This window comes from Dendrobates tinctorius, unplaced genomic scaffold (assembly GCF_039654945.1).
Source record: "Dendrobates tinctorius isolate UK_male_01 unplaced genomic scaffold, ASM3965494v1 ptg000028l, whole genome shotgun sequence".
Taxonomy (NCBI): Eukaryota; Metazoa; Chordata; class Amphibia; order Anura; family Dendrobatidae; genus Dendrobates; species Dendrobates tinctorius.
In genome coordinates this window covers 38,977,010-39,003,620 of record NW_027361696.1, presented here as the reverse complement: position 1 = coordinate 39,003,620, position 26,611 = coordinate 38,977,010, and the positions used below count along the sequence as shown (strand labels likewise).

General features: G+C 46.7%; 1 protein-coding gene across 1 annotated transcript in view; it reads right to left on the bottom strand.

Moving 5' to 3' along the window:
• Positions 1–26,370, bottom strand: part of LOC141084895 (free fatty acid receptor 2-like) — an 89,202-nt gene extending 62,832 nt beyond the window's left edge. Inside the window, exon 1 of the mRNA XM_073569849.1 lies at positions 26,234–26,370. The gene's annotated coding sequence lies outside the window, so the exon portion shown is untranslated. The remainder of the gene's footprint in view (positions 1–26,233) is intronic.
• Between the last annotated feature and the right edge of the window lie 241 nt (positions 26,371–26,611).

The following is a 26,611-nucleotide window of genomic DNA, read 5'->3' as shown; positions in this document are numbered from 1 at the left end:
CGGTCCAGAGGAGTCCTGGGTCCCCGCTAGTGACATCCATGCCAAGGGGTTGATTAGAAGGTTTCACCTCCTTCACCCTGACAAACCATGTTTTGAGGGTCCGGAGGCCCCTCTTGGAGGGGGGGTACTGTCACGTCGCCGTCAGATTTGGGGCCTGCTGTTCCGATCGCGACCACTAGGAGGCGCCGGACCGCCACTTCGCCGTCAGACTCGGGGACGGCTGTTCCTGCCTCGGCCACTGGGAGGCGCCGTGGTTCTGTTACGTCGCCGTCAGACTCAGGGCCTATTGTCCCGGCTTTAGCCACTAGGAGGCGCCGGTCTGTGACGTCGCCATTAGATTCGGGGCCTGCTGTTCCGGTCGCGGCCACTAGGAGGCGCCGGACCGCCACTTCACCGTCAGACTCGAGGACGGCTGTTCCTGCCTCGGCCACAGGGAGGCGCCGTGGTTCGCCCGTGAGTTATGGTGGTGACAGAGAAGGGGCTCCTGCGCAGGCATCTGGTGGGTGCAGGCTCCGCCCCTCTGTCAGTCGTCAGGGGGTTACTGCATCACCATCTGGCCTGGTCCTGGGGGTGGTCCTAATGACATCATCAGTCCAGGAACCTGTGAGGGATGACCTGATCCCTCAAATACCTTGGGACTGGTCTTGCAAGCCGCCGGATATATTCTTGGTTCCCCTGGGTGCTACTGTGTGAATTGCTATAGTTAACTTTGACCTCAGCCTGGATTTCTGACCATTCTATTGCCTGCCGTTTTTGTACTTCTGCCGCCCTCCTGGTTGATGACTCTGACCTTGGCCTGGATTTCTGACTCTGCTTCTGCCTAACGATTTTATACCTCTGCCGCCCTCCTGGTTGATGACTCTGACCTTGGCCCGAATCTGACTCTGCTACTGTCTGCTATTTTTGTACCGTTGCTGCCCGACTGGTTTAGACTCGGATCCCACTACGTTTTTGGCCCCGTATTGGAACACCTCTCTGGCGACCTCCCTGCTCTGGTCTACTGCTCTTATTCAGACAGCTACCTCCTGGGCTCTGCTATAAATCCAGATCCCTGTATAGGGGTAAAGGGTATCAGGGTTGCTCGGGGTGTTGTCTTACTGCAGCCCAGACTCACAGACGGACGTCACATTCTGGCTCAGAGCCCAGTAATTGGGAACAGAAGGTGTTATTCATTAGTGGAACAGGTTTTGCGCCATTATTGTTTGTGAAAAGTGGACAAGATTGGACACGGGAGGGGAAGTCAGCGGCATCCTGTGGTGGATAATAGTTCACTGACAGCTGGTGGGCCGGACACACAGCGCCGTCTAAGTAATACAAACATAATGCAGAATGATTGAGGCCGTCCATAAATTAGCCCCACTGATTAACTAGTGACGAATATTACTCTGATCATTAAGTCTAATTATCTCTGACTGGTATAAATATTAATCTTCTGGATCTACACAATGTATAGAAAATTAGATACAGAGCACAAGAGACAGCAGGATGTCATGGTTGTTTGGGCCGTATGGCTTTATCATTCAGGCACTTTATGACCTTATTATTTGGGCACTTAACAAATTGTATAATTGTTTTATGAGGACACTGTGTCATCATATTATTTGGGCACTGTATAATGGTTTTATATATGATGGTATTATTGGGGCACTGTATAATGGTTTTATACGGGCATTGTATGATGATAAATTTTGGACAGTGATAGTTTCATTATTTGAACAATGTATGTTTGGATTTTTTTTCTCTATGCATGATGGTATTATTCGGGCACTGTTTGATTGTATTTTTTGGGTAATATTTGTAGTTTTTATGCACTGTTTGATGGTATTATTGATCCAATGTATAACAGTTGTACTGTATGTGAGCACAGTATGGTTGTATTATTTGGGCACAGCAATATTGTAAATACGCAAAATTGATGGCAACAAACATAGATGGAATGAAGGACTTATTACTGTTATGAATGAGTCACCATAGGAGGCAAAAACAGAAATACTAGCTAAGTCCAGAAAACCAGAGAAGTTGGCAGCTATTGGATTGCAGACCCCTGAACCTATCGACAACAACTCGCAGTAGCCGTGGGGGGTTCCTACGGTGCCCTAGACCCCTCGATCACAGCCGGAGAACTACATAGCCTAAAGACAGAAAGGGAAATCTAAACTGCCCCAGAGCAGACCCCAAAGCAATAGGCAGCCCCAACATATAATGACAGTAAAGCAAGATGAAAAAACACTCACACAGATAGAAAGATAGGCTGAGCAAATGATGGGGCCCAAGCTAACTAAATAGGACAGGATAGGAAAGCTGCTGTCTGCAATCCGCCAAAAACCCTATCAAAACAAGGGCCAACAGGCTGATAGGGAAAAAGGCCCTGAAGATGCTAGGCTTCAAAAAGACTATATCAGCACTCAGGTATTTTCTGAAGACAGAGCAAAAAGAATTCAACTCACCCCAGCAGGGAATGGCAGAAATTCAGAAAAACAAGGCAAAACAAAACAAAACACAAATACAAAAAGCAGTGCAGAAAACTTAGCTTTTGAGGAGCAGGAATCAGACTGGTGTCCTAGAATCCCTCAGAGAGACTACCAGCAAGGCAGAAGGGCGTCGGCTGCCTTATATCCAGTCAGCAATTCCCGTAACCCAGTCATCATCATCATACCCAGGTGCTTGGTAATCAGCCTCACTACCTTCCTTCACCAGAAGAGGGAGTTCATCAGACCTCAATGGTGAAGGGGAAAATGAACTCACAACAGTACCTCCCCCTTGAGGAGGGGTCACCGAACCCTCATCCACGCCACCAGGGCGAATAGGGTGAGCCCGATGAAAGGCACGCACCAATCTTTTGGCATGAATATCAGAGGCAGAGACCCAGGAATTATCCTCCTGACCATAACCCTTCCACTTAACCAAATACTGGAGTCTCCGTCTAGCCAGACGGGAATCCAGTATCTTCTCTACCTCATATTCCATGTTACCTTCAACCAATACAGGGTCCGGAGGTGCCACCCCAGGAACTACTGGTTCAACAAACCTCTTCAACAAGGACTTATGAAACACATTATGGATTTTAAATGTGACAGGAAGAGCCAAACGAAAAGAGACCGGATTAATAATCTCCAAAATCTTGTAGGGTCCAATAAATCTAGGCTTAAACTTAGGAGAAGCCACCTTCATAGCGATATTTTTTGATGATAACCAAACCATATCACCAACCTTAAACTGGGGACCAATGGTCCTATGTCGGTAGGAAAACTGCTGGGCCTTTTCCTGGGAGAGAGATAACTTATCCACCACTTGGTCCCAGATCTGGTGCATTCTCTCCACCACAGTGTCAACACCTGGGCAGGCAGAAGGCTCCACCTGCCCTGAAGAAAATCGAGGATGAAACCCAAAGTTACAAAAAAAAGGTGACATCAAAGTGGCAGAACTAGCTCTATTATTTAAAGCAAATTCGGCCAAGGACAAAAATGAAACCCAATCATCCTGATCAGCGGAAATAAAACATCTCAAATACGACTCCAAGGTCTGGTTTGTTCTCTCCGTCTGCCCATTGGTCTGAGGGTGAAAAGCAGAGGAGAAGGACAACTGAATTCCCAGCTTGGAACAGAAAGTCCTCCAAAATCTAGACACAAACTGAACTCCTCTGTCAGATACAATGTTCTCCAGAATCCCGTGCAAGCGAACCACGTGTTGCAAAAACAGGGGCACCAACTCAGAGGAAGATGGCAACTTAGGGAGTGGTACAAGATGAACCATCTTAGAGAACCTATCACAAATCACCCAAATAACAGTCATTCTCTGAGAGACAGGCATATCAGAGATGAAATCCATTGAAATATGGGTCCATGGCCTCCTGGGCACCGGCAAAGGCATCAACAACCCACTAGAGCGAGAACAAGGTTTAGACCGAGAGCAAATCCCACAGGACTGCACAAAATTCCTGACATCACGAGACAAGGCGGGCCACCAAAAAGACTGACTCACCAGATCTCTAGTACCAAAAATACCTGGATGACCAGCCAATGCAGAGCAATGAACTTCAGACATCACCCTCTTCTTCCACTGGTCAGGAACATACAACTTTTCCCTGGGACAACGCTCAGGTTTGTCCTCCTGGAAATCTTCCAGAGCACGTCTCAAATCGGGTGAGATGGCAGAAAGAACTACCCCTTCGCCTAAGATGGTAGCAGGCTTGGTCACCACAGGAGAATCAGCAAAGAAGCTCCTAGAGAGAGCGTCAGCCTTGACATTCTTAGTGCCAGGAAGAAAAGAGACCACAAAATCAAAACGTGTAAAAAACAAGGCCCACCTAGCCTGTCTAGGGTTCAAGCGTTTAGCTGACTCCAGGTAAATCAATTTCTTGTGGTCAGTGAGGACCACGACTTGATGTTTAGCTCCCTCCAACCAATGTCTCCACTCCTCAAATGCCCATTTCATGGCTAACAGTTCCCGATTCCCCACATCATAGTTACGTTCAGATGGAGAGAACTTTTGGGAAAAGAAAGCACAGGGATTCATTTTAGATGTTACAGGATCCTTTTGGGACAAAACAGCTCCTGCACCAATCTCAGAAGCGTCCACCTCTACCTGGAACGGGAGTGAGACATCAGGTTGCCGCAAAACCGGGGCAGAAGTGAATCTTCGCTTCAGCTCCTGAAAGGAAGAAACAGCCTCCGGAGACCAATTCAACACATCAGCACCCTTCTTAGTCAGATCAGTCAATGGCTTGGCAATACAAGAAAATTTTGCTATAAATTTCTGATAAAAATTAGCAAAACCCAAAAACTTCTGGAGGGCCTTCAAAGAAGTGGGCTGAACCCAATCATAAATGGCCTGTACCTTGGCCGGGTCCATTTCAATAGTTGACGGAGACAAAATAAATCCCAAAAAAGAAATCCTCTGTACCCCAAAAAGGCATTTCGATCCTTTTACATACAGGGTATTCTCCCTCAAGATCCGGAACACAGTCCGAACATGTTCCACATGAGAATCCCAATCCTTGGAGAAGATCAAAATATCGTCCAGATAGATAATCAAAAATGTATCCACAAAGTCTCGGAAAATGTCGTTCATGAAGCACTGGAAGACAGAAGGGGCATTAGTGAGCCCAAAAGGCATCACCAGGTACTCAAAATATCCCTCCGGAGTATTAACTGCCGTCTTCCATTCATCCCCATGCTTAATGAGGATAAGATTATATGCCCCCTGAGGTCAAGCTTGGTAAACCAGCAAGCACCTTTAACTCTGGAGAATAGATCCGAAATCAGGGGTAATGGATACTGATATTTAATAGTAATTTTGTTGAGGGCACGATCAATACAAGGCCTTAATGAACCATCCTTTTTGGCCACAAAAAAAACCCAGCACCTAAGGGTGAAGAGGATGGTCTAATATGACCCTTCTCCAATGCCTCCTTAATATAGGATCGCATAGCCTCGTGCTCGGGTACAGATAAATTGAAGAGCCGACCCTTGGGAAATTTACACCCCGGGCTCAGTTCAATTGCACAGTCATAACTCCTATGAGGAGGCAAAGACGCAGACTCATTCTCACTAAATACATCATAAAAGTCCGCCAAATAGTCAGGAACATCATGCGACTGAGGAGAGGTGGAAAAAACCGGAGCCTCACTAAGGGCACACCGACAACCCGAACTCACCACAGACACAGATTTCCAATCCAAAACTGGATTATGAATTTGCAACCAGGGAAACCCCAGAACAATGGTATCATGCAAATTATGCCACACCAAAAATCTGCAATTTTCTTGATGGTCTGGGGCGACCCGCATTACCACCTGGGTCCAAAACTGAGGTTTATTTTTCGCCAAAGGAGTGGCATCAATCCCTCTCAAAGGGATAGGCGTCTGCAGAGGTGTCATCGGAAATCCACAACGTTTAGCAAAATCCAAGTACATTAGGTTCAGGGCTGCTCCCGAATCCACAAAAGCCTTGGCGGAAAATGTGGACAGGGAGCAGATCAGAGTAATTGCCAGAAGAAACTTAGGTTGAACACCACCCACAGAAAACGTGTGTGCAAAACGTTTCACTCGTTTAGGACAGACAGAAATAATATGCGAGGCATCTCCACAATAAAAACAGCTTATTACGCCTTCTGAACTCCTGATGTTGCTCCCTGGACAAAACTCTATCTCATTGCATAGGTTCAGACACTTGTTCAACAGGTGGCAACACCTCTCGTGCAGTCCTGCGTTCACGTAAACGCTGATCAACCTGAATGGCTAATGACATAGAATCGTCAAGACCAGAAGGAACAGGAAATCCCACCATAGTATCTTTTACGGCTTCTGACAAACCCTTCCGAAAGAGAGATGCCAAGGCATTATCATTCCAGGTAGTAAGGACCGCCCACTTTCGGAATTTTTGACAGTACAATTCTGCAGAATCTCGACCCTGGCTCAATGCCAACAGGGTCTTTTCAGCCTGATCAATAGCATTAGGTTCGTCATACAACAACCCCAAGGCTTGAAAAAATGCGTTCACATTAGTCAGAATAGGATCATCTGTTTCAAAGAAAACGCCCAGGTAGGGCGAGTTAGGCTTCTAGGCAAAAAATAATTTACAGCAGCTTGTGAATGAGCAAGGTAGGCGGAAATTCCCCGCACTTCCGCAGCGAGCTGCTCCACAAGATCAGACAATTGCTTTATCTCCATTGAGAGAGAAAAAAAAAAATTACCCTTACGGCCTCAGAGATATAGAGGAAAAAATATACACACTTTTTTTTTCAATTCTTTCCTGCTATTGAGTACCCTAGGATCTGCGATATGGCTGGTGATTCTGTTATGAATGAGTCACCGTAGGAGGCAAAAACAGAAATACTAGCTAAGTCCAGAAAACCAGAGAAGTTGGCAGCTATCGGATTGCAGACCTCTGAACCTATCAACAACTAGCAGTAGCCGTGGGGGGTTCCTACGGTGCCGTAGACCCCTCGATCACAGACGGAGAACTACATAGCCTAAAGACAGAAAAAGAAATCTAAACTGCCCCAGAGCAGACCCCAAAGCAATAGGCAGCCCCCAACATATAATGACGGTGAAGCAAGATGAAAAAACACTCACACAGATAGAAAGATAGGCTGAGCAAATGATGGGGCCCAAGCTTACTAAATAGGACAGGATAGGAAAGCTGCTGTCTGCAATCCACCAAAAACCCTATCAAAACAAGGGCCAACAGGCTGATAGGGAAAAAGGCCCTGAAGACGCTAGGCTTCAAAAAGACTATATCAGCACTCAGGTATTTTCTGAAGACAGAGCAAAAAGAATTCAACTCACCCCAGCAGGGAATGGCAGAAATTCAGAAAAACAAGGCAAAACAAAACAAAACACAAATGCAAAAAGCAGTGCAGAAAACTTAGCTTTTGAGGAGCAGGAATCAGACTGGTCTCCTAGAATCCCTCAGAGAGACTACCAGCAAGGCAGAAGGGCGTCGGCTGCCTTATATGCAGTCAGCAATTCCCGTCATCATCATCATACCCAGGTGCTTGGTAATCAGCCTCACTACCTTCCTTCACCAGAAGAGGGAGTTCATCAGACCTCAATGGTGAAGGGGAAAATGAACTCACAACAATTACGGAGCATCGAGATGGAAAACTCGAACATGGGACTCAACACAAAGAAGACAAAGATATTGACATCTGCCAGGTATGACAGGGACACATTTGAGATGGACGATGACGAACTGGAAGTTGTAAAGAACTTCAACCTACTCAGATTGATGATTACTCAAGACAGGGGCGGACATACCGCATGTGCAGCTGGTGCGGCTGCATCGGGGCCCGGAGGTGGAGGGGGGGCCCCTGCAGGATGGCTAATTATGAGGGCCTGTTTATCTGGCCAGAGGCTCCAGGTGGCCCCTGGCCAGATTCCCCTCATATGTTGTGGAAAGGGAGAAATCCCGGCAGCCCCGCTGGTGGGGAGAAGGCAATGATGGTGGTGGTGGAAAGGACAATGATTGCCGTGGTGGAAAGGGCAATGATGGGGGTGGTGAGGGAGGAGGAAATGATGGAGGTGGTGGAATGGGCAATGATGGGGGTGGTAGTGGAAAGGACAATGATGGTGGAAAGGGTAATGATGGGGGTGGTGGGGGAGAAGGCAATGATGGAGGTGGTGGAATGGGCAATGATGGAGTAGTGGGGGAAAAGCAGTGATGGAGGTGGTGAAGAGGGCAATGATTGGGGTGGGGGAGAGGACAATGAGGCGTGTGGGGGATTGGGATGAGAGGGAGGGGATTTATAATGGATTTAGGAACAGGGGAGGTTGAGGAAGATGTTATTATTGCTTATTATGTCTAAAACAGTCCCTTAGTATATAGTGTACTCACTTATTATACATAGCACAGCCCCTTAGTATATAGTGTACTCACTTATAATGCATAGCACAGTCCCTCAGTATATAGTGTAGTCACTTTTATGATGCCATCCCTTATTATATAGCTTCCTCAGCTGTTATGTATAGTGCTGTCACTTACATATTGTATTCTTGTTAATTTTGTTATTCACAGCGCCCTCTCTCTTGTTAGATATCAAATGGCTGCTGATGGAGGAGCCAGTGAGGAGGAGCCAGAGACCAGACTACCAGTCCATCAGCTCCTCCATTAGAAAAGAAGCTTTCCCATGCTCCATGAGCCATCATTGCGTTATACAGATAACAAGACAGGACGGTATGTAATAAAAAACAGGGCTCTATATAATCCAATTTGTAAGGGACGGTGCTGTACATAACAAGAGAGGGCATTGAATAATAAGGGACGGCAATATACATAATAAAGGAGACTATGTAATATATATAAACATGTATGTGTGTGTGGCTATATATATATTGTATAGCTTTGTCACCATAGAAGGACAGGGGCCCAGACACATTTCTTGCACTGGGGCCTCAAGTTGTCAGTGTCCACCCCTGACCCAAGATATATTTAAGACATCAGGAGTCAATAAGAGAAAATTGCTATGGGCAAATCAACAATGAAGTCACTGGACAAGGTCTTCAAATCAAGGGACATTGCACTCATGGAGAAGACATGGCTCGAACATAGTCTAATTTTTTTCTGTAGTAATATACGAATGCGAGACCTGGACGATAAAGAAACAAGACAGAAGAAGGATTGACGCCTTTGAAATGAGGTGCTGAAGAAGGATGTTATCACTACCATGGATGGCAAGAAGAAGATCAAACTAATCAATTTTGGAACAAATCAAGTCAGACATGTCACTCGAAGCAACTTGTGGACACATCGTACGAAGAGAGCAATCACTGGAGGGAGATATTGTGGTCGGAAAAATATAAGGAGAAAGGAGAAGAGGAAGACCAGTAACCTGATGGCTTAATTCTATCAAGATAACAGCGGAGAAGACCCTGGTAGGCCTATAGTATCTAGGCTTGCACAAGATCAGTCTTCCTACAGATTATTCACCCACAAGTCGCCATGGCTCAAATCGATCCAAAGACTGTTAAATAATAATAAACTTAATTGTATTTTTGGGTTACTGTATCATTATTTGGAGACTGTATGATTGCATTATTTTGGTACTAAATGATTGTATTACTTTTCCACTCTCAGGTGCATTGTAAGGGAGGATGAATTTTAATACAAGGTACTACACAGGGTGTATCCCAGGCATGTCAAACTCAAGCACACAGAGCGCCATAAGAAGAAAAAACATGAAAAAAGTCACGGGCCACACAATATACAGTATAATGGGCCCCACAAAGTCCTCCATACAGAACAATGGGACCCACATAGTTCTCCATACAGTATTATGGCAACCACTTAGTCCTCCATACAAAATAATGGGACTCACATAGTCCTCCATAAATAATGGGCCCCACATATTCCTACATACAGAATAATGGGTCCCACATAGTACTCCATACAGTATTATGGCAACAACATAGGCCTCCATACAAAAATAATGGGACTTACATAGTCCTCAAAAAATAATAATGGGCCCCACATAGATCTCCATACAGAATAATGGGTCCCACATAGTCCTCCATACAGTATTATGGCTACCACATAGATCTCCATACAAAATTATGGGCGTCACAGAGTCCCCCATAAATAATGGACCCCACATAGTTCTCTATACAGAATAATGGCCCCACATAGGGGTGATGGTTCTGGTGTCGCATGCCAAATAAAACCACCCTGAGGGCCAGATTTCGCCCACAGGCCAGAGTTTGACATGACATGTATGGTGTAACTTGTTACATAACTGTCTCGAGCTTCACACCCTTCTCTTGGGTCCACTGACTTCTGCTGTGCTCCTTGTTAGATTTTGCAGATTTCCCATCATGGATCAATTACATCATCTCCCTAAACCTATTTAAGGCCCATTGACACACCTATATCTTTGCATTGACTGTAGACCTCTATGTTTGGCATTCTTCACCTTCTGTCCTTTACTTGCTTCGATTCCTGCTGGGTTCCTCTTCATCCCTCCTTCTGCTTCTGAGATTCCAGAGTGCACCAAGTCCTTGCGGCACATGAACTTTCCAGCTTGCTTCATCAACGCCTGGGATCCTTGTGTCCACCCGAACCTAAGGTTTAGAGGATCCACCTCACCAGGTGAGCCTCAACTTCAACCTGAACCCTATGATCCTAAATCAGAAATGAGAGCTCTACCTCACCATCTGACATTTTCTCCGGGCGCCTTTGATGATTATGCACTCATGGAAAATTTAAAGGGAGACCACAGAGAGTGTTTTCCCAAGAAAGCTGAAATTTCTCTTCCCTCACTAGTATTTCTCCATCAGTGTATCCTACTTCTTAAGTCTTAGGGTTTCTCTCTTAGGCTACTTTCACACATCAGGTTTTCGGCGTCAGGCGCGATCCGGCATCGTGCCGGAACGCCGGATCCGGCAAATGTTTCGTAAAACCGGATGTGACGGATCCGGTTTTCTGCCGGATCCGTCTTTTTCTTGACAGACAAAACCGGATCCGTCTCATCCGGTACATCCGTTTTTCTATCCGTTTTTCGACGGATTACGCCGGATCCGGTTTTTAAAATTGACCCTTGTGGCCTTCCGAACGGGATTGGCTACTGGAAAACTATATATAGCATGTTCCTACAGCCCTTCTTTGACAGGTTGTAGAGGAGAAAGTGCAGGTTGGAGAGAAGAGCAAGTTACTGGCGAAGATGGATGTTGTCATTGGAAATATTTTGAAGAATTTGGCGGATTTTATAGCGGAGGCGAATCGTTTGAGGGTGATTGTTCTGGAGAAGGAGAGAGCGAGACAGCAGCGCATCAGGCATCGTAGACGACGTTTGTGGATCCACCCCATCACAGCCAAGAGAATGACGCGTGGGGTCTATTCTACACTCTGCATGGACCTTCGACGAAACCCGGATAAATTTTTTGGATATGTTCGGATGAAAATGGAGAATTTTGATTACTTGGTGGAGCGCATTGCACACCTCATAAGAAAAGCGGACACCTATTGCCGCTTCTCTGTTTCACCCGCAGAGCGTCTGATGGTGACTTTAAGGTAAGCCACATTTATTGGATGTGATCGCATCAGAGCACACTTTCACTGCAATCTTGTTGGTGGTAGTTTGTATCTCCAAGTGTTATAGCTCAGTTTTGGTATGTAATGCTGTGATTTAAAACTAATTTATTGTTTTTTAATTCCCCACAGATTTCTTGCAACTGGAGAATCCCTTTCGTCACTGCATTTCCAGTACAGACTCGGGATTTCCACCATATCTGGAATTGTGAAGTACACATGCCGTGCACTGTGGGACTCCTTAGCTGAAGAGTTTTTACCAGAGCCCACAACAGAGAGGTGGATTGAAATTGCTGACAAGTTTCAACAGATATGTCAGTTTCCCAACTGCTTGGGCGCTGTGGACGGGAAACATATCCGCATTGTAAAGCCAGCTGGATCGGGATCGGAATATTTCAATTACAAGAAATATTTTTCAATTGTCCTCATGGCCATCGCTGACGCGGAATACAAATTTATTGCGGTTGATATTGGGGCCTATGGCCGCTCCAATGACTCTCAAGTTTTCAAACTGTCTGCCATGGGGCGTAAACTGTATGGAAACACCTTCCAGTTCCCACCACCTAGACCGCTGCCGCAAACATCTGGTCCACCTATGCCATTTGTCTGTGTAGGGGATGAAGCCTTCCAGCTGTCAGAACACCTTTTGAAACCGTACGCTAGCAGAGGATTGACAAGACCAAAACGCATTTTTAATTACCACCTCACAAGAGCAAGAAGAATGGTTGAATGTACCTTTGGTATTCTGACAGCCAAATGGCGGGTCCTATTGACTGCGATCAACCTCAAGACAGAAACTGTGGACGAGGTGATCAAAGCGTGCGTGGTACTCCACAATTTTGTTATCTGCAAGGAACCCATTTCCATTGAGGACACCTCTGAAGAAACCACCTTGCAAGATTACCATGACATTACCACTAGAAGTTCTGTGACGGTTTCAGTAATGAGGGACAATTTTGCACTATACTTTATGTCACCTCAAGGCAGAGTACACTGGCAGGATGACAGAGTGTGAAAGATTTGTGCCCTAACCAAACTTGTGTACCTTCTGGACCAACAGTATATACCTTTGCCAACCAAAGTTGGCTATCTTGTCATGGTCTTACTATTTTTAGCTTTAGGCCACAGGTGTGTACCTGGTTGTGTTTTATGCAAAGTATTTCACCTTTTAACAAAAGTTGTGTACATTGTTAGGAAATCACCAACAATAAACACAACTTTTTAGGTGAAATACTTTGCTTCAAACACAACCAGGAACACAACTGTGGCAAAAAGCTAAAATTTACCCACAGTTATATACCTGGTTTTGAATACCTTTTTACCTTTGAAATACCCTGTATTTAACCTTTTTTTTAAACATAGTTCGCCGCAGAAAGAAATGACAGACAACCATTGTGAAACGATAATTTAACTTTTATTTAAATTTTTTTTTTTTTTGTAAAATGTTTTTAAAGTGCAAAAAACTTTTTTAATAAAGGTTTTAAACCCAATGGGCATTTTTATTAAAAAACACACATTACAAATCTGTGTAGTGTGGGGTGGAAATACTGCTGGAGGGGCTGCGGGACACTTCGACACTGGGTGTGTGGAGAGAGGACTGGGATCGTGGTGGGGAAGGAACAGTTAGAGGTGAAGATGTGGAAAAAGCTACAGAATGGGTGGACATGTGGGAGGCAGAAGAGGTGGTGGGCGGTGGAGTGGAGGGTTGGGCAGGGACTGTAGGAGCAGATGATGTTGATGGAAAGTTGTATGGGGAAGGAGTTTGGTACGGGGAAGGAGTTTGGTACGGGGAAGGAGTTTGGTACGGGGCAGGTTGCTGGAAGTGGGGAGATGTCTGGTACGGGGCAGGTTGCTGGAAGTGGGGAGATGTCTGGTATTGGGGAGGTTGCTGGTATGTAATAGGAGGGGGAGGATGGAAAGTGGCTGGAGGGGGTGCAGATGTAATAGGAGGGGGAGGATGGAAAGTGGCTGGAGGGGGTGCAGATGTAATAGGAGGGGGAGGATGGAAAGTGGCTGGAGGGGGTGCAGGTGGAGGAACTACAGTGGTGGGAGGTGGAGGTTGGGAGGTAACCTGCTGTAGAGCACCGTGGCACGAATGCATTACATGCATCTGCTGGGTTGGAGATAGTGTTGCCATGCGCTCCACAACAGACCTGAAAAAGGTGTGGTTTGGCGAAGATCTTGCTTCTGAATGCATGGTTTGCAGAAGTGTCTTCACCTCCAGAATGCTGGAGTTGATCTGCTGAAAGCCTGCGGAGATTTGCTCTGACAAGACTTTTAGACAGTTCTGGAAAGATGCATTCAGATGCAAGAACTCTTGCACATAACTCTTTTCCTGACCCCTCTGCCGCTGTTGCCCAGTACCCGCAGGTGTACTAGAGGTGGCAGGGGCAGAAGGGTGGGGTAAAGGGAAAGCGATCTCCTCACCAGCAGCTTCATGTAATGTAGGCGGCCACGATGCTCCTGTGCTGGTGGATGGGACAGATGGGTCGAATGTGTGGGAAGGCTGGGAAGGTGCAGATGTACCGGGGCGGTCAAAGTGTCCCTCGGTGCCGGTCTCCTCAGGGATCGCCTCAGAAGGGTCCAATCGTGCAGGCTCCCGAGTGCTGCTCACCGTGCTGTGGAATAAAGAGAAAAAAAAACAATTAAAATAGTGACATGGTATGGCCCTGGCTGAAAAAAAAAAGTTACATCTAAACATTTTTTTGTCACATGTGGTGTGTAATATTTACCTTCTGGTGAGCATTGTCTCCCGGAGGAACGACAGGGCTTGTGCGTACTTGTACTTGCTCCTGCGTCCTCCAGATCCACTTGGGGCCCGCATCTCTTTATTGAACTCCTTCTTGAAACGATCCCTCACAGACCGCCACCGATTCACAATTCTGTTCCCTGAAACGAGAAAGGAGTGCTTAGTATACAACATCAGTGTTTCCCAAACTCCAGTCCTCATGGTCCCCAGGGGTCATGTTTTCAGGATTTCCATAGTAAATAGAAATCCTGAACACATGATCCGTGGGGACCACGAGGACTGGAGTTCGGGAAACACTGGTTTACATCAAGCAACCGGTACTGTATATACTTACGCTCTTTAATCTGGGCCCGAACATCGAGGTCCTCCCAGCGGCCCACAAGGAGTGAACAGATTTCCTCCCAGAGTCGTTGGGTAACGATAAGGTCAGCGTGGCGGCGGTCAGCCATATTCCAGAGCGGCTCCCTTTCTCTGACGAGATCGATGAGGTGGTCCACATCGAGTCCTCCATCCTCACCGTCAGAGTCGGGAGCACGCTGTGAAGGCTGTTAAAGAAAAAGACAAAAATAACATAATTAGCCTCCACAAAAGAAATGAAATAAAAAGTGCAAAAAAACAAAGCAAAAATATTTATACTTACACGCTGGTGACCGCCGCGTTGCTGTCGCCGACGACCCTGGGAGGCACTGCGAGGACCTCTTGGCCGAGCACCAGATTGGGAAGACTAGAGAAGAAAACAAAAAATGTTATGTCTTTGGATGTAGGCATTTGTTTGCTGTGTGTGGTCTGCAGAACATTGTTTTCTATGTGTTGTGTGTAGTGTGATGTTGTGTTTCTGCGTTTGATGCAAAAAACTTACCAATTGTGAGCCCACTCCAGGTGTCTGTCCACCCCTTCCTTCTTCTTCTGGGAGCTCCTCTTCATCTTGTGATTCCTGTTTTGAAATAAAAGGCAATGAATAGACATATATTACAGAGATGATGGATTTTGGAAATAAAAACTTACCGTCAAACGCTGACGATGCGAGGGAGGGCTCCCAGAAGAAGATGTGCTGTCCTGTTGATGGCCAGACTCCATGGCTGTGGGTATTGCTGCTGCTGTTGCTGCTGCCAGTGATGCCATTTCTTCTGCTGCTGCATCTCTTTGGCGACTGTTGAATAAAGAGAAACAAAGGGCCAATGAATATCTTGATATTCCATGGCCCTAGTTTGGAGGAATGGGGGATTTGATAATTACCGTCTCTCATCTGCTGCTGGACTCCCCTCCTCAGCATGTTCCATTTGCTGCTCCATTTGGGGTGGTGGTGGTGCTGATGGTGCTGCAGTGGTCTCCTGCCTTCTCCTGCTGCGCTTGTTTGCTTTCTTGGGTGGCATGTTGGGTGTGGCTGTGGGTCCCACTGTCTTGCTTTTATATATGTCTTGTGGGCAGAGCTACTGAGCATGCTCAGACCAAAAAAACCGGATCCGGCCACCGGATCCGGCTTTCGCCGGATCAGGCGCATTGCGGCGCTCATAGGCTTTCATTGTGTGAAAAAGCCGGACGCGCCGGATCCGGCGTGTCCGGCTTTTTCGCCGGAGACAAAAAACGTTACAGTAGCCGTTTTTTCAAGACGCCGGATCGCGACACATTGCCGGATCCGGCGAAAACCGGATGAAACGCATGGCCATCCGGCGCGATCCGGCGCAAATGCAAGTCAATGGGGGGGAAACCGGATCCGGCATTGCATTTCGCCGGATCCGGTTTCTGTCAAAAGCGCCGGATCGCGCCTGACGGCGAAAACCTGATGTGTGAAAGAGGCCTTATTCTGATTGTGCCGCCATTGGTCCGACAGCAAATATCTTATACTACTTTCAAATGTTGGGTTGCTGGTGGAAACGTACTCATGGTGCTCCACCGAATATTCCTGAGAAGACTGGGTCTGGAGTGTCCCTTTAAAAAACCTTTAAAAGTAATGACGTCATCTCCTTCATATCACCACACATGGGTTCAATGAATGACATAAAAAAGATGAAGACGATCTCTCAGGCCAGAAGATGTATTACTCATTACTAGTCTCCGTCGTTGTACAGTCAATAATTTTTGCTACTTCTCCAATAATCCCTATTGATTAATGAGGACCTGGGTCATTAGTGTCAGTGACTTAGTCCCCACTGTATTAAATCTGTCAATAAGACGAGGGTAATGACCCTGATGACAAGTTCTCGGAGGTCACAGAGATCTGCAAAGTTGTTTATTTTTACTTAGATGAATTAGAAAAATAGAAAAAAGTTGCAAAAGTCTTACACCCCCCTATAAAATAGAAGCATGGTCAGACAATGTTTCCATTCAGAGGTGTAACTTGTTACCTACATCACTTTTCTACACATAGGTGAAATGCTGTATAAGAATATCCCATTTTTTCCGCATATAAATTAAGTGATGATTTCACCGTCATTGAGGCTTCGCTGCGACAATCTGATCTCTGACCTAATGCAAAGTGATCCTTATAAGAAGGAGCCGCTGATAATTACACTTTACCTAATTAATTGCATCACTGCCAGGAAACAATGGTGATAATTAGATCACTGATGATCAGCCGTCCATGTGCGGCTCTCGCCCTGAAGTGACGTGTCATAAGACGAGTCATGAGAAAAATGTGACGCTCACAGGCAGCTGAGCGCAGATATTATCATAATCATCCTCATCTATATGACATCCAGAATTTGTTTAATATTATGTATTATAAGGAAATAATGAGTGATGGTTATTGTAAGTGAGAGCAGAACAGATGAGTCAGTACAAACTCAGATATAATCTACAGAAATAATGCAGTCACTAAGTTACAACCTGTATTACACCCCAGAGCTGCACTCACTATTCTTCTGGTGCAGTCAATGTGTACATACAATACATTACTGATCCTGTACTGATCCTGAGTTACATCCTGTATTATACTCCAGAGCTGCACTCACTATTCTGCAGGTGCAGTCACTGTGTACATACATTACATTACTGACCTGAGTTACATCCTGTATTATACTCCAGAGCTGCACTCACTATTCTTCTGGTGCAGTCACTGTGTACATACATTACATTACTGATCCTGAGTTACATCCTGTATTATACTCCAGAGCTGCACTCTCTATTCTGCTGGTGCAGTCACTGTGTACATACATTACTGATCCTGAGTTACATCCTGTATTATACGCCAGAGCTGCACTCACTATTCTGCTGGTGCAGTCACTGTGTACATGCATTACATTACTGATCCTGAGTTACATCCTGTATTATAATCCAGAGCTGCACTCACTATTCTGCTGGTGCAGTCACTGTGTACATACATGACAATCTTTCGGTATTTATCTTCTATAACAGATAAATGTTTTGTTGTAAGAATAAAGTAAACAGTAAAAGCGCCGTTACACAGTAACACTGAGCTGAGCTATTGGTGAGTGGCGCTTTAACTTTTTAATTGTTTCTGTTACAATCCAGAAATGAAGATTGAACTGACTTTTGGACGCTCTCACTCTACAACCAGTGCTGTCCGCCATCTCCGCTCAGCTTCACAGAGAACTAAATTATTCTCTTTCTAATGAAGGAAAAGGAAAAACAAAATCTCCCAGTAATTGCAAATTTACATTCATACACGAGGACGATGCAAGAGAATGAAAACTGAACCGTCTAAGAAAACGGAAGGTTCCAAAGCTGAGCGAAGAATCTATCTCCGTGGAAACAGGAAAACAAACAAAAATAGATCTGATTAACTGACGAGCAAATCAACTAAACCGCTGCAAGATACCTGCGAAAAAGTAGCCTGTACCCCAACAGTCAGTGTCATTATCCTATTTTCCTAGTGTCAGCATCATTATTCTGTACCCCAAGGGTCAGTGTCAAAATGTTTTACACTGTCCTGTGCCTCAAGTGTCACTATCCTACATACTTCGTGTCAGTACCATAATTCTGTACCCAAAGTATCAATGTAATTATGCTCTTTCCCAAGAGTCAGTGTCATTATCTTGTACCCCAAGCGTCATTACCATTATCCTGTGCCCCACCTGTCAATTTAATTAACCTGTACCAAAAATGTCAGTGTCATTATCCTGTACCCCAAGTGTCAATGTCAATATCCAGTATTCCAAGTGTCATTATCCTGTTCCTCAAGTGTCAGTGTCATATTCCTGTGCCCCTAGACAGTGTCGTATTCCTGTGCCCCTAGTGTCAGTGTCGTGTTCCTTTGCCCCTATTGTCAGTGTCATATTTCTGTGCTCCTAGTATCAGGGTTGTCTTCCTGTGCCTAGTGTCAGTGTCGTTTTTCTGTACCCCTATTGTCAGTGTCATATTTCTGTGCCACTAGTTTCAGTGTAGTGTTCCTGTTCCCCTAGTGTATTCCTGTGCCCTAGTCAGTGTGTTATTCCTGTTCCCCTAGTGTCAGTGTCATCTCCTGTGCCCCTAGTATCAGTATTCCTGTGCCCCTAGTGTCAGTGTGTCAACGGTGACATTATGATTCCCGTGACCCTAGTGTCAGTGTGTCACCGGTGACATTATGATGCCCGTACCCCGAGTGTCAGTGTGTCACGGGTGACATTATGATTCCTGTGCCCCTAATGTCAGTGTGTCACTGGTGACATTATGATGCCTGTGCCCCTAGTGTCAGTGTGTCACCGGTGACACTATGATGCCCGTGACCCTAGTGTCAGTGTGTCACCAGTGACATTATGATTCCTGTGCCCCTAGTGTCAGTGTGTCACCGGTGACATTATGATGCCCGTGTCCTTAGTGTCAGTGTGTCATCGGTGACATTATGATGCCCGTGCCCCTAGTGTCAGTGTGTCAACGGTGACATTATGATGCCCGTGCCCCTAGTGTCAGTGGGTCACCGGTGACATTATGATGCCCGTACCCCGAGTGTCAGTGTGTCACGGGTGACATTATGAGTCCCGTGCCCCTAATGTCAGTGTGTCACCGGTGACATTATGATGCCTGTGCCCCTAGTGTCAGTGTGTCACCGGTGACATTATGATGCCCGTGCCCTTAGTGTCAGTGTGTCACTGGTGACATTATGATTCCCGTGCCCCTAGTGTCAGTGGGTCACCGGTGACATTATGATGCCCGTACCCCGAGTGTCAGTGTGTCACGGGTGACATTACGATTCCTGTGCCCCTAATGTCAGTGTGTCACTGGTGACATTATGATGCCTGGGCCCCTAGTGTCAGTGTGTCACCGGTGACATTATGATGCCCGTGACCCTAGTGTCAGTGTGTCACCAGTGACATTATGATTCCTGTGCCCCTAGTGTCAGTGTGTCACCAGTGACATTATGATGCCCGTGCCCCTAGTGTCAGTGTGTCACCGATGACATTATGATTCCCGTGCCCCTAGTGTCAGTGTGTCACCGGTGACATTATGATGCCCGTGCCCCTAGTGTCAGTGTGTCACCGATGACATTATGATGCCCGTGCCCCTAGTCTCAGTGTGTCACCGGTGACTTAATGATACCCGTGCCCCTAGTGTCAGTGTGTCACTGGTGATATTATGATGCCCGAGCCCCTAGTGTCAGTGTGTCATCGGTGATATTATGATGCCCATGCCCCTAGTGTCAGTGTGTCACCGGTGACATTATGATTCCTGTGCCCCTAGTGTCAGTGTGTCACCGGTGACATTATGATTCCTGTGCCCCTAGTGTTAGTGTGTCATCGGTGACATTATGATGCCCGTGCCCCTAGTGTCAGTGTGTCACCGGTGACATTATGATGCCTGTACCCCTAGTGTCAGTGTGTCATCGGTGACATTATGATGCCTGTACCCCTAGTGTCAGTGTGTCATCGGTGACATTATGATGCCCGTGCCCCTAGTGTCAGTGTTTCACCGGTGTATTATGATTCCTGTGCCCCTAGTGTCAGTGGGTCACCGGTGACATTATGATTCCTGTGCCCCTAGTGTCAGTGGGTCACCGGTGACATTATGATGCCCGTGCCCCTAATGTTAGTGTGTCACCGGTGACATTATGATGCCTGTGCCCCTAGTGTCAGTGTGTCACCGGTGACATTATGATTCCTGTGCCCCTAGTGTTAGTGTGTCATCGGTGACATTATGATGCCCGTGCCCCTAGTGTCAGTGTGTCACCGGTGACATTATGATGCCCGTGCCCTTAGTGTCAGTGTGTCATCGGTGACATTATGATGCCCGTGCCCTTAGTGTCAGTGTGTCACCGGTGACATTATGATGCCCATGCCCCTAGTGTCAGTGTGTCATCGGTGACATTATGATGCCCGTGCCCCTAGTGTCAGTGTGTCATCGGAGACATTATGATGCCCGTGCCCTTAGTGTCAGTGTGTCATCGGTGACATTATGATGCCCGTGCCCCTAGTGTCAGTGTGTCACCGGTGACATTATGATGCCCGTGCCCCTAGTGTCAGTGTGTCACCGGTGACATTACGATGCCCGTGCCCCTAGTGTCAGTGTGTCATCGGTGACATTATGATGCCCGTGCCCCTAGTGTCAGTGTGTCACCGGTGATATTATGATGCCCGAGCCTCTAGTGTCAGTGTGTCATCGGTGATATTATGATGCCCGTGCCCCTAGTTTCAGGTGTCAGTGTGTCACTGGTGACATTATGATTCCTATGCCCCTAGTGTCAGTGTGTCACCGGTGACATTATGATTCTTGTGCCCCTAGTGTTAGTGTGTCATCGGTGACATTATGCTGCCCGTGCCCCTAGTGTCAGTGTGTCACCGGTGACATTATGATGCATGTACCCCTAATGTCAGTGGGTCATCGGTGACATTATGATGCCCGTGCCCCTAGTGTCAGTGTGTCACCGGTGTATTATGATTCCTGTGCCCCCAGTGTCAGTGGGTCACCGGTGACATTATGATTCCTGTGCCCCTAGTGTCAGTGGGTCACCGGTGACATTATGATGCCCGTGCCCCTAGTGTTAGTGTGTCACCGGTGACATTATGATGCCTGTGCCCCTAGTGTCAGTGTGTCACCGGTGACAATATGATTCCTGTGCCCCTAGTGTCAGTGTGTCATCGGTGACATTATGATGCCCGTGCCCTTAGTGTCATTGTGTCACCGGTGACATTGATTCCTGTGCCCCTAGTGTCAGTGTGTCATCGGTGACATTATGATGCCCGTGCCCCTAGTGTCAGTGTGTCACCGGTGACATTGATGCCCGTGCCCTTAGTGTCAGTGTGTCACCGGTGACATTGATGCCCGTGCCCTTAGTGTCAGTGTGTCATCGGTGACATTGCGATGCCCGTGCCCCTAGTGTCAGTGTGTCATCGGTGACATTACGATGCCCGTGCCCCTAGTGTCAGTGTGTCATGGGTGACATTACGATGCCCGTGCCCCTAGTGTCAGTGTGTCATCGGTGACATTATGATGCCCGTGCCCCTAGTGTCAGTGTGTCATCGGTGACATTATGATGCCCATGTCCCTAGTGTCAGTGTGTCACCGGTGACATTATGATGCCCGTGCCCCTAGTGTCAGTGTGTCATCGGTGACATTATGATGCCCATGTCCCTAGTGTCAGTGTGTCACCGGTGACATTATGATGCCTGTGCCCCTAGTGTCAGTGTGTCACCGGTGACAATATGATTCCTGTGCCCCTAGTGTCAGTGTGTCATCGGTGACATTATGATGCCCGTGCCCTTAGTGTCATTGTGTCACCGGTGACATTGATTCCTGTGCCCCTAGTGTCAGTGTGTCATCGGTGACATTATGATGCCCGTGCCCCTAGTGTCAGTGTGTCACCGGTGACATTGATGCCCGTGCCCTTAGTGTCAGTGTGTCACCGGTGACATTGATGCCCGTGCCCTTAGTGTCAGTGTGTCATCGGTGACATTACGATGCCCGTGCCCCTAGTGTCAGTGTGTCATCGGTGACATTACGATGCCCGTGCCCCTAGTGTCAGTGTGTCATGGGTGACATTACGATGCCCGTGCCCCTAGTGTCAGTGTGTCATCGGTGACATTATGATGCCCGTGCCCCTAGTGTCAGTGTGTCATCGGTGACATTATGATGCCCATGTCCCTAGTGTCAGTGTGTCACCGGTGACATTATGATGCCCGTGCCCCTAGTGTCAGTGTGTCATCGGTGACATTATGATGCCCATGTCCCTAGTGTCAGTGTGTCACCGGTGACATTATGATGCCCGTGCCCCTAGTGTCAGTGTGTCATCGGTGACATTATGATGCCCGTGCCCCTAGTGTCAGTGTGTCACCGGTGACATTATGATGCCCGTGCCACTAGTGTCAGTGTTTCACCGGTGTATTATGATTCCTGTGCCCCTAGTGTCAGTGGGTCACCGGTGACATTATGATGCCCGTGCCCCTAATGTTAGTATGTCACCGGTGACATTATGATGCCTGTGCCCCTAGTGTCAGTGTGTCACCGGTGACATTATGATTCCTGTGCCCCTAGTGTTAGTGTGTCATCGGTGACATTATGATGCCCGTGCCCCTAGTGTCAGTGTGTCACCGGTGACATTATGATGCCTGTACCCCTAGTGTCAGTGTGTCATCGGTGACATTATGATGCCCGTGCCCCTAGTGTCAGTGTGTCACCGGTGACATTATGATGTCTGTGCCCCTAGTGTCAGTGTGTCACCGATGACATTATGATTCCTGTGCCCCTAGTGTCAGTGTATCACCGGTGACATTATGATGCCCGTGCCCCTAGTGTCATTGGGTCATCGGTGACATTATGATGCCCGTGCCCCTAGTGTCAGTGTGTCACCGGTGACATTATGATGCCCGTGCCCCTAGAATCAGTGTGTCACCGGTGACATTATGATGCCCGTGCCCTTAGTGTCAGTGTGTCATCGGTGACATTATGATGCCCGTGCCCCTAGCGTCAGTGTGTCACCGGTGACATTATGATGCCCGTGCCCCTAGTGTCAGTGTGTCATCGGTGACATTATGATGCCCGTGCCCCTTGTGTCAGTGTGTCACCGGTGACATTATGATGCCCGTGCCCCTAGTGTCAGTGTGTCACCGATGACATTATGATTCCTGTGCCCCTAGTGTCAGTGGGTCACCGGTGACATTATGATGCCCGTGCCCCTAGTGTCAGTGTGTCACCGGTGACATTATGATGCCCGTGCCCTTAGTGTCAGTGTGTCATCGGTGACATTATGATGCCCGTGCCCCTTGTGTCAGTGTGTCACCGGTGACATTATGATGCACGTGCCCCTAGTGTCAGTGTGTCACCGATGCCATTATGATTCCTGTGCCCCTAGTGTCACTGTGTCACCGGTGACATTATGATGCCCGTGCCCCTAGTGTCAGTGTGTCACCGATGACATTATGATTCCTGTGCCCCTAGTGTCAGTGGGTCACCGGTGACATTATGATGCCCGTGCCCCTAGTGTCAGTGTGTCATCGGTGACATTATGATGCCCGTTCCCCTACTGTCAGTGTGTCATCGGTGACATTATGATGCCCGTGCCCCTAGTGTCAGTGTGTCACCGGTGACATTATGATTCCTGTGCCCCTAGTGTCAGTGTGTCACCGGTGACATTATGATGCCCGCTGCCCTGATTCCGCCTACATGGCACTAATCTTTCAGTCCGGAGTTGTCGGATTCTTAGCACTGCTTTTGGCACGCTGGGCGCTCCGCTCGCTCATCTGGCAGACGGCGGGCTCGATGTTTCCGGTGACCTGACCTGCTTTTGGCATGGACCATTTGCACACAAACTTCTCGGTGAGAAGCAATTAATGGCGCTGTGTAAATCTTCCCTTTGGCATCGCAGCTGCCATCTGTACAGTACACACTTCACAGTCTCTTATCAGGCACAGCAGCTCCAGGTCTTCAGGAAAACTGCAGTTGTGGACTTAAAGGGGCACTGCACCTAACCCCATCATCACTTTATTTCCTTAAGTGATATTTCCTATCAGTATCAGTTAGTATGAAATCGCTAATGATCAGCTGATCGAAGAGGTCATGGCACTGAGTGCTTATCGGACAGCGCCATCCTTTTCCTAGTGGCCACATCTGGTATTGCAGATCAGTTATTTTCTGCTTTATTTCAATAAATATACAAAGATCTGCAACTTTCCAATAAACTTTTTGTTTCAATTTTCACCAATTGTAAGACATTTGTTTGCTGTCAGTGAATAGGAAAATCATTGCTTACATGCAAAAGCCAATAAATTTTTGCAGATACATTAATTTCTACAAAGTATTCAGCCTAGAGAATCCCCTGCAAGCGAAACACATCAGCATTCTGTCTGCCTGAAGCCACCACTAGAGGGAGCTAACTCCACTTGGATTTATACAGCCAGTGTTAAACTCAATCTGTGCTGTGATCTCCCCCTAGCGGTGACTACAGATAGCTGCACTAACAAGGTCAGATCAAGCAGGGAAAGCTTCAGTTCTGGGCGCTATGTTATTATGCCTATGACATGGGAAATTCTTCCCTATATGGGGGTTTGTATAAGTACTGGGGGGCACTATATTAAGAGTAACCCAATGTCTCCCCTAATGCAGAGCGCCTCAGATTCACCATAACGGGGGACGGCTGTGCTCAAAAAGTTGCTTGAAAGGTAGAGCCGTCAAAAGTGACAAAAGAATAAGAAAACAAAAGAGAAATATGATGTAGCAGAGCCTAGTTAGTGATGTAACTGCATGATTTCTGCACTGTCTTGTTTTCCTGCAGTCCTGTGCAAAGTCAAATGTAATCTCAGGGAGTTCCTGTGCTTAATGGCAAACCCAGCTCTGCTACATGATAATGCAATGCATTCATAGATTGTAGATCTAGCAGAAATGTATTTGTCATTTATCTCTGCATATCAGAATAATGCTTTGATTTCAGATTTTACGGCAGTCCTATGTAACGATACAGATGACACATTGTCATTTGGCTCAAATCATCATCTCATCTCAAACTCAGTTCTGGAGATTCAGCTTTGGAATAGATTTAGATGTAGAGATTTAGTCAAGCTAAGATTTTATGTTATTTTACATATTTTCTTAGGACTGTATATTTTGTGTGTCTCCTATGAATATATGTGCAGTCCTATGTAAAAGCACAATACCACATTAGGATATCGCCATGGTGAGTACATAATAATTCTGCTGCATCTGACAGATTCAGCTATGCAAGCCTGGCAAAGTCAGCTCTGCCACATCTGATACATCAGACAAACTCAGCTCTCTATATGTGATAAATTCAGCTCTGCTACACCAGGTAAACTCAGCTTTGCTACATACTTCTGACAAACTCAGTTCTGCTACATCTCATAGATTCAGCTATGCAACGCCTAGAAAAATCAGCTCTACCACATCTGATACATCAGTCAAATTCAGCTCTGCTACATCCAAAAAACTTAGCTCTGCTACAGCTGACAAATTCAGCTCAGCTACTTCTGGCAAACTCTGCTCTGCTACATCTGACAAATTCATCTCAGCTACACCTGGCAAACTCAGCTCTGCTACATCTGATAAATCTGGCAAACTCAGCTCTGCTACATGTGATAAATTCAGCTCTGCTATACCAGGCAAACTCAGCTCTGCTACATGTGATAAATTCAGCTCTGCTATACCAGGCAAACTCAGCTCTGCTACATCTGACAAATTCATCTCAGCTACACTTGGCAAACTCAGCTCTGCTACATGTGATAAGCCTGGCAAACTCAGCTCTGCTACATGTGATAAATTCAGCTCTGCTACATCTGATAAATCTGGCAAACTCAGCTCTGCTACATGTGATAAATTCATCTCTGCTATACCAGGCAAACTCAGCTCTGCTACATCTGACAAACTCAGGTCTGCTACATCTCATAGATTCATCTCTGCAACACCGTGCAAAGTCCGCTCTACCACATCTGATGTATGTGACAAATCAGCCCTGCTACACCCATCAAACTCAACGCTGCTACATCTGATACATTCGTCAATTTCAGCTCTGCTACAAGTGGCAAACTCAGCACTGCTATATCTGATAAACTCCGCTCTGCTGCACCTGTATACAGACACTTACTTGTGGGAGCTGTATAATAATCCGCTGTGCTTTCTGCTGTCTGATCAGCTGACAAGGCTCCGCTGGAGGATACAGATGTAACAGCACAATCCAGTGCTGGTGAAAGAGTACAGCCCTCATCATCATCATCATCCTCACCCAGGCCCTATGGAGATAGAGGGGGCAGGGCCTCTTAATTGCTAGAGGACTGACAGAGCACATCATTAACCCTTTGCAAAATGGATTATGAGTTCAAGAAGTAAACTCAAGACTACTCACTCGTCCAACGCTGCCGAACTACAACTCTTATCTTCCTCTACTACTCCCTCCTCCTTCATACTGGTTCAGATTTCCCACTTAGGACTTTGGGAAAGCAATGATGGAGTATAAATGCGGGCA